This window comes from Bubalus kerabau, chromosome 4 (genome assembly GCF_029407905.1).
Source record: "Bubalus kerabau isolate K-KA32 ecotype Philippines breed swamp buffalo chromosome 4, PCC_UOA_SB_1v2, whole genome shotgun sequence".
Lineage (NCBI taxonomy): Eukaryota > Metazoa > Chordata > Mammalia > Artiodactyla > Bovidae > Bubalus > Bubalus kerabau.
The window spans coordinates 65,829,560-65,835,911 of NC_073627.1; the positions used below are offsets into that span (position 1 = coordinate 65,829,560).

General features: G+C 41.6%; 1 pseudogene; it reads left to right on the top strand.

Moving 5' to 3' along the window:
- The first annotated feature begins 3,359 nt into the window (after positions 1–3,359).
- LOC129651449 (coenzyme Q-binding protein COQ10 homolog B, mitochondrial-like) lies at positions 3,360–4,459 on the top strand (annotated as a pseudogene).
- Positions 4,460–6,352: the final 1,893 nt, after the last annotated feature.

Here is a 6,352-nt window from a genome sequence, read left to right on the forward strand (position 1 = left end):
CGCCACGGGTGTACACGTGTTCCCCATCCTGAACCCCGCTCCCACCTCCCTACCCATACCATCCCTCTGGGTCATCTCAGTGCACCAGCCCCAAGCCTCCTGTATCCTGCATCAAACCTGGACTGGCAATTCGTTTCTTATATGATATTATACTAATATGCTGTCTAGGTTAGTCGTAGCTTTTCTTCCAAGGAGCAAGCGTCTTAATTTCATGGCTGCTGTCACCATCTGCAGTAATTTTGGAGCCCAAGAAAATGAAGTCTGTCACTGTTTCCATTGTTTCCCTATCTATTTGCCATGAAGTGATGGAACCAGATGCCATGATCTTTGTTTTTTGAATGTTATGTTTTAAGTCAACTTTTTCACTGTCCTCTTTCACCTTCATCAAGAGGCTTTTTTGTTCCTCTTCGCTTTCTGCCGTAAGAGTGGTGTCATCTGCATACCTGAGGTTATTGATATTTCTCCCAGCAATCTTGATTCCAGCTTGTGCTCCATCCAGCCTGGCATTTTGCTGATGTACTCTGCATATAAGTTAATTAAGCAAGGTGACAATATACAGCCTCAATGTGCTCCTTTCCCAATTTTGAACCAGTCCCTTGTTCCATGTCCAGTTCTAACTGTTGCTTCTTGACCTGCATACGGATTTCTCAGGAGGCAGGTAAGATGGTCTGGTATTCCCACCTCTTTCAGAATTTTCCACAGTTTGTTGTGATCCACACAGTCAAAGGTTTTGGCATAGCCAATGATACAGAAGTAGATGTTTTTCTAGAATTGGCTAATATTTAAAACTTCTGCTTCTACCCATTCCATTTCCTTGACCTTCTATAGAACTTCAGCTTGTTGGGGTTTTCTGACAGATAACCAAGATCTAAATTACTAACGGATCTGCACCCTCAGTAGTTATACCACCATCATCATCATTATCATTGGTACCTGTAATTTTTCAGTAATCTTGCTACTAAGAATGGAGTACTAAGAACTATCTCAGAGAATCCCCTCACTCGCAGCACAACCCCTTTGTCTCCTGCCTCAGTGGCATGAGGAGGCCAAGTAGGAGTCTCATCTCCCAGTGCAGTGGAACCATAGATGTTTCACCTCATAGCAGCATTACCCACTTCTCTCCGACTGGCATCTCTCAGAATTGCAAAGAGGGTTAACTAAAAAGCCTCTTGATGAAAGCGAAAGAGGAGAGTGAAAAAGTTGGCTTAAAGCTCAACATTAAGAAAACTAAGATCATGCAATCCAGTCCCATCACTTCATGGCAAATAGATGGGGAAACAGTGGAAACAGTGTCAGACTTTAATTTTGGGGCCTCCAAAATCACTGCAGATGGTGACTGCAGCCATGAAATTAAAAGATGCTTACTCCTTGGAAGAAAAGTTATGACCAACCTAGAGAGCATATTGAAAAGCAGAGACATTACTTTGCCAACAAAGGTCCGTGTAGTCAAGTCTATGGTTTTTCCAGTGGTCATGTATGGATGCGAGAGTTGGACTGTGAAGAAAGCTGAGCACCGAAGAACTGATGCTTTTGAACTGTGGTGTTGGAAAAGACTCTTGAGAGTCCCTTGGACTGCAAGGAGATCCAACCAGTCCATTCTGAAGGAGATCAGTCCTGGGATTTCTTTGGAAGGAATGATGCTGAAGCTGAAACTCCAGTACTTTGGCCACCTCATGCGAGGAGTTGACTCATTGGAAAAGACTCTGATGCTGGGAGGGATTGGGGGCAGGAGGAGAAGGGGACGACAGAGGATGAGATGGCTGGATGGCATCACTGACTCGATGGACGTGAGTTTGGGTGAACTCTGGGAGTTGGTGATGGACAGGGAGGCCTGGCGTGCTGTGATTTCATGGGGTCACAAAGAGTCGGACACGACTGAGCGTCTGAACTGAACTGAACTGTGATGGAAAGAGAAGCCCCTTCACTTCCTCCCTTGTGTCTTAATTCCTTATATTCTGGCTCTGAGAGTATGCTATATCATTTCCCATACAAAGCTTTGGAGCTTGGATTTTATTCTTTTTAGCTTTTTTTCTTTCTCAGTTCTGTGACTAAGTCAGAGGGAATGACCATCTTGGCTAGGTCTCCCTGTCTCTAGCTTGCTTGTGTTTGAAAACTTTTTCCTCCTTTCTTTTTATTTTTAATGTTTATGTGTTTGCCTGATCCTCCTTGATGTTGAGCCCAGAAATCTTCTATCTCATTCCTATTATCAGTGCAGCTCCACTGGAATGGCCTGAGCTACGAGGTTCTCTGCAGTGACTCTCACATGTCTTATGTGTCAACTAAGAGTAACTGTGCATGTTTGTCTTTGGGATACTAAAATACATGGATCTCTAATACTGGTTGTTACTATTTTAGTTCTAATAACTTGATTTTGTATTTTGGTCATTTGGGCTAAGAAGAATAAAAAGGCTTATATTTTCTAAAATTTTAAAAAGGAACATGTAAAAATGTTATGAACAACCCCATGAGATTTGAGGGGCAGAGGTGAGGTGACATGGAGACTATTATCTGTTCATACTTAAGTATGAATTGGAATTTTCTTTTCAACTCTGCCTGAGATTAGCTTCATTAAGTTGAATCATTTAAAATGCTCAAGAACATGAACAGGTAAAGATAAATGTATTACAAAATATTAAGATGCATTAGATGTATTAGGGTACTTCAGTATGTTAGCTATTTGGGGATTTTTTTTTATGGTTTATGTGTGTATAGCTGCATTGATGGTCATCATGGCCATTTTTATAAAGCTGTTACTGGTCTTGGAAAGAGGGTAATGATGAGTAGAGTCATTGTGTTCTAAAATATTATGACCACTAGATGACAGTGGTTAGACAGTGGTTTTCAAGGTTAGGCCTAATGCAGAGCATTGCTTGATTCTATTAGAACTTTAAAAAAAAAATTTTTTTGTGTGTGACAATGGGCATTTTTAAATATCTGCATACCAAAATTATTGAAGAGTAAACAAAAAGAAGAGTAAAAGGGAAGAGTGGTAAGAGCATAAAAAGTACATTCATCTATTTTCTTTTCTGACCATAGTAATTTTAGAAGACAGCATTGTCCTCTTCTGTCGTGTAAGAGTGCTTGAGTCTTCCTTGTTCTAGTCTGACTTTTATATCAGTGTGACAAGCTACCAAAATTTCACTTAGGGAAGTTCTAAGTCTCGCCAATTGCTGGTTTCAAACTTGAGAGTTTAGGATATCAGCAAAGATAAAATTGTGAATTTTCTGTTGTATGGCTGTTGCTTTATAATTATATAAGAATCAAAAAGCCTTTGTCTAAATAGATTTAAAATCTACTTTCCTGCCATTAAAAACACAAGAAATATTCTTTCCCTCAGAGTTTTTAAGAGACCAAAATTCACTTGAAAAGATGATAATTGGGGCCTGGTCCCGGCTTACTGGTGACGGGCTTCACTAAGATGATCATGGCAGCTCAGACAGGTAAGAGAGCCCAAAGCTGGTCTCGGGATGCCTTCCAAAGTCGGCGCAGCTGCCAGAACCCTCGCTCTAGTGCAATGCCTGTGAGGAATGTCAGTTATTTAGCTTCCTGTGGTATACTGATGAGCAGAACTCTTCCACTACATAACTCAATTTTGCCTAAGAAGATACACACAAAAACCTTCTTCAGAATTACTGCACCATTAATAAACAAAAGAATATTCAGAAAGGAGAATTGTAGGTTATTCTATGCAGGAAATGTATGATGGAATGGAGAATTACAAGCATTTTGTTCTTTGGTGCAAAAAATCAGATATAATATCAAGGAAATCTGAATACTGCAAAACACGATTAGAAATTGGATTTCCACCTGTATTGAAGTGCAGTACATCAGTAGTGACCTTGGTGAAACCACATTTGGTGAAGGTATCCTGTACTGATGGGAAGCTCTTCAATCATTTGGAGACTATTTGGCATTTTCACCCAGGTCTTCCTGGCTACCCAAGAACTTGTACTTTGGATTTTTCAATTTCTTTTGAATTTTGCTCACTTCTACACTCTCAGCTTGCCACAATAGTTTTTTGATGAAGCTGTAAAGCAGATGGTGGCCGCCTTTGAAAGAAGAGCATGTAAGCTGTATGTTCCAGAAACAAACATACCTCAGGAAATGATGTTTCATGAAGTTCATCACGTGTAAAGAAAAAATGAGATGGTCACCTACTTGTATCTAGTTTATTCACTTTTAGGAAGTGTTTTCATCATTTTCTTTCAGAAGTCAGAAAGCATTTGTCAAACTCAGCTTTAATTATAAACCCATACTGTTGAAAATTTACACTTGGAATATGGAACCACATGTACATAGAATTCAATCAAGTATAATTTAGAGAAGTATGTATGTTAGCATATTTACAATAATAGGATGTCATCACTGTTGCTAGAATACTGACATCACTCATTTGAGCAGAAATTGAAACTGTAAATTTAAACCTTTTAATTATTACCTCACCTGAAAAAGGTTGGTTGAGATACTCATGCAGTGTATACTGTATTAACCATGTCACATTTAAGTTACTAATTTCAGGCTATTTATAATTTATTGCCTTAAGGCCTGCCTCATGGCTTAGGATATTTGAGTAATAACCAGATATTAAAAAAAAAAAAAAAAAACTGACTTAAAAATACTGTTAGTGAAGGTTCCCTGGCACTTTTCTTATTTTTAAATTGTCCCTATTGGTAGTAGTAGATAATTCAGTATTATACTAAGGTTAACTTCCAGATAAACAACAATTATTGTTTTTTGTTTTTTCTTTTGGTGAGTGATCCAGAGGGTTTTTTTGGTCCAGAATTTTAAGCTACTTTTCTCATAGTTTGCAACCCTCACCCTGATACTCTGACTGCTGTGTCAGTAGTGCTGAATCCATGTCAAATTTTGCCTACAGCAGTGGGCAATAGATCAAGATAAGTTGGTTTATATGTCTGCAGCACCATGCATCCATATTTTCTATTTATTGTGTGTATTCACTTTCAATAATGTATTTCAAACTGGTATTTTTATAAACAATCAACATAAGGACTGAAGTAGTAATAAAGTTAATTTGTTTATTTTATTACAGTTAAAAATAAAGATGAGGGGGAACAGATGGAGGAGTAAGTGGAGGTGGAATACATCTCTCTCCATGGCTACATCAAGAATACACCTTCAGACACAGAAGTGCATACAGAACACCAGCTGAAAGCATACAGGAGGACCTGACCAGTGAAAAATCATATAGAGAACCATGCAAAACTCAGTAAGATGAAGGAACTAGGGGAAAAAACAGGAGTGTTAGTAGGAGTGGACATATCCTCGGCAGGTGGGGGAACAGAAGCAGGGGTCCGATCCCCACAGCCGGGCAATTGTCTGAGTCAGAGGAGAAACATTTAAGTGAAACAGCTGATCTGTAGCAGCCTAAACGGAATGAGAATCAGACAGTCCTTGCCACAGCCATACATACCCTGGACAGGGACGCAGGTACCCTAGAAGGTGCAGCAGCTGGGAGCTGGGGTTTAGGGATTGTGGAGCAAACCCAGTTCGAGGGCTGCTGTTGACTGTGCAGAGACGGATTGAGGGGATGTGAGGGAGGAGACTGTGGTGGGAAATGCCTGCAGAGGAAAGCTGGGCAGCCATGGGAGCAAGGCAATACTGCTGAGTCAACTCACAGGATGTAGAGCCATCACCATAGCCTCTCTCCACACGCCAGCATTGGCAGCTGAACAATAGAGAGGCTGGCCCATCAAACACTTGAGGCACTGAACTGAAGAGTAGGACCCCACTCAGGGTGCCCCTTTGAGTACCTGATGGGGTCTATGGAGTAGGACCCCAGTCAGGGGCGGGAGGGCCTCTATGTGCCTGACGTGTAGAACAACAGAGAGGGACCCCAGGCAAGGGATTCCCTCTAAGTGCCTGACCAGGTAGAGCTATGGAGAAAGACTGGCCAAAGAGGCCTTCTGATAGCCAGCTACAAGAGGCTCGAGAAAAGACTCTGACGGGCCATAACTCCTGCCACGGAAGCAGTTTGTGTCCCTGCACACTTGGTGCTGCCAGGGTCCCTGCAAGCCAAGCAACTGCACCACCTTCACGCTCAACTCTCACTGGGGAGAGCTACCACACGCAAAATAATTGTTTATGTGCACAGGATCACTTTGGTCCTGTCCGGCTCTTTGCAACCCTGTAGACTGTGGCCTGCCAGGCTTCTCTGTCAGAGAGGGGAGTTCTCCAGGCAAGAATACTGGAGCGTATTGACCAAAACTGGTTGCCATACCCTTCTAGAGCACTATATTTCCTGCTCCCCTATCCGCCAACTCCCCTGAGTACCTGGTGCTGCCAGAACCCCTGTGATCCAAGCAGCTGCACCATCTCCACACTCAGCCCTCAC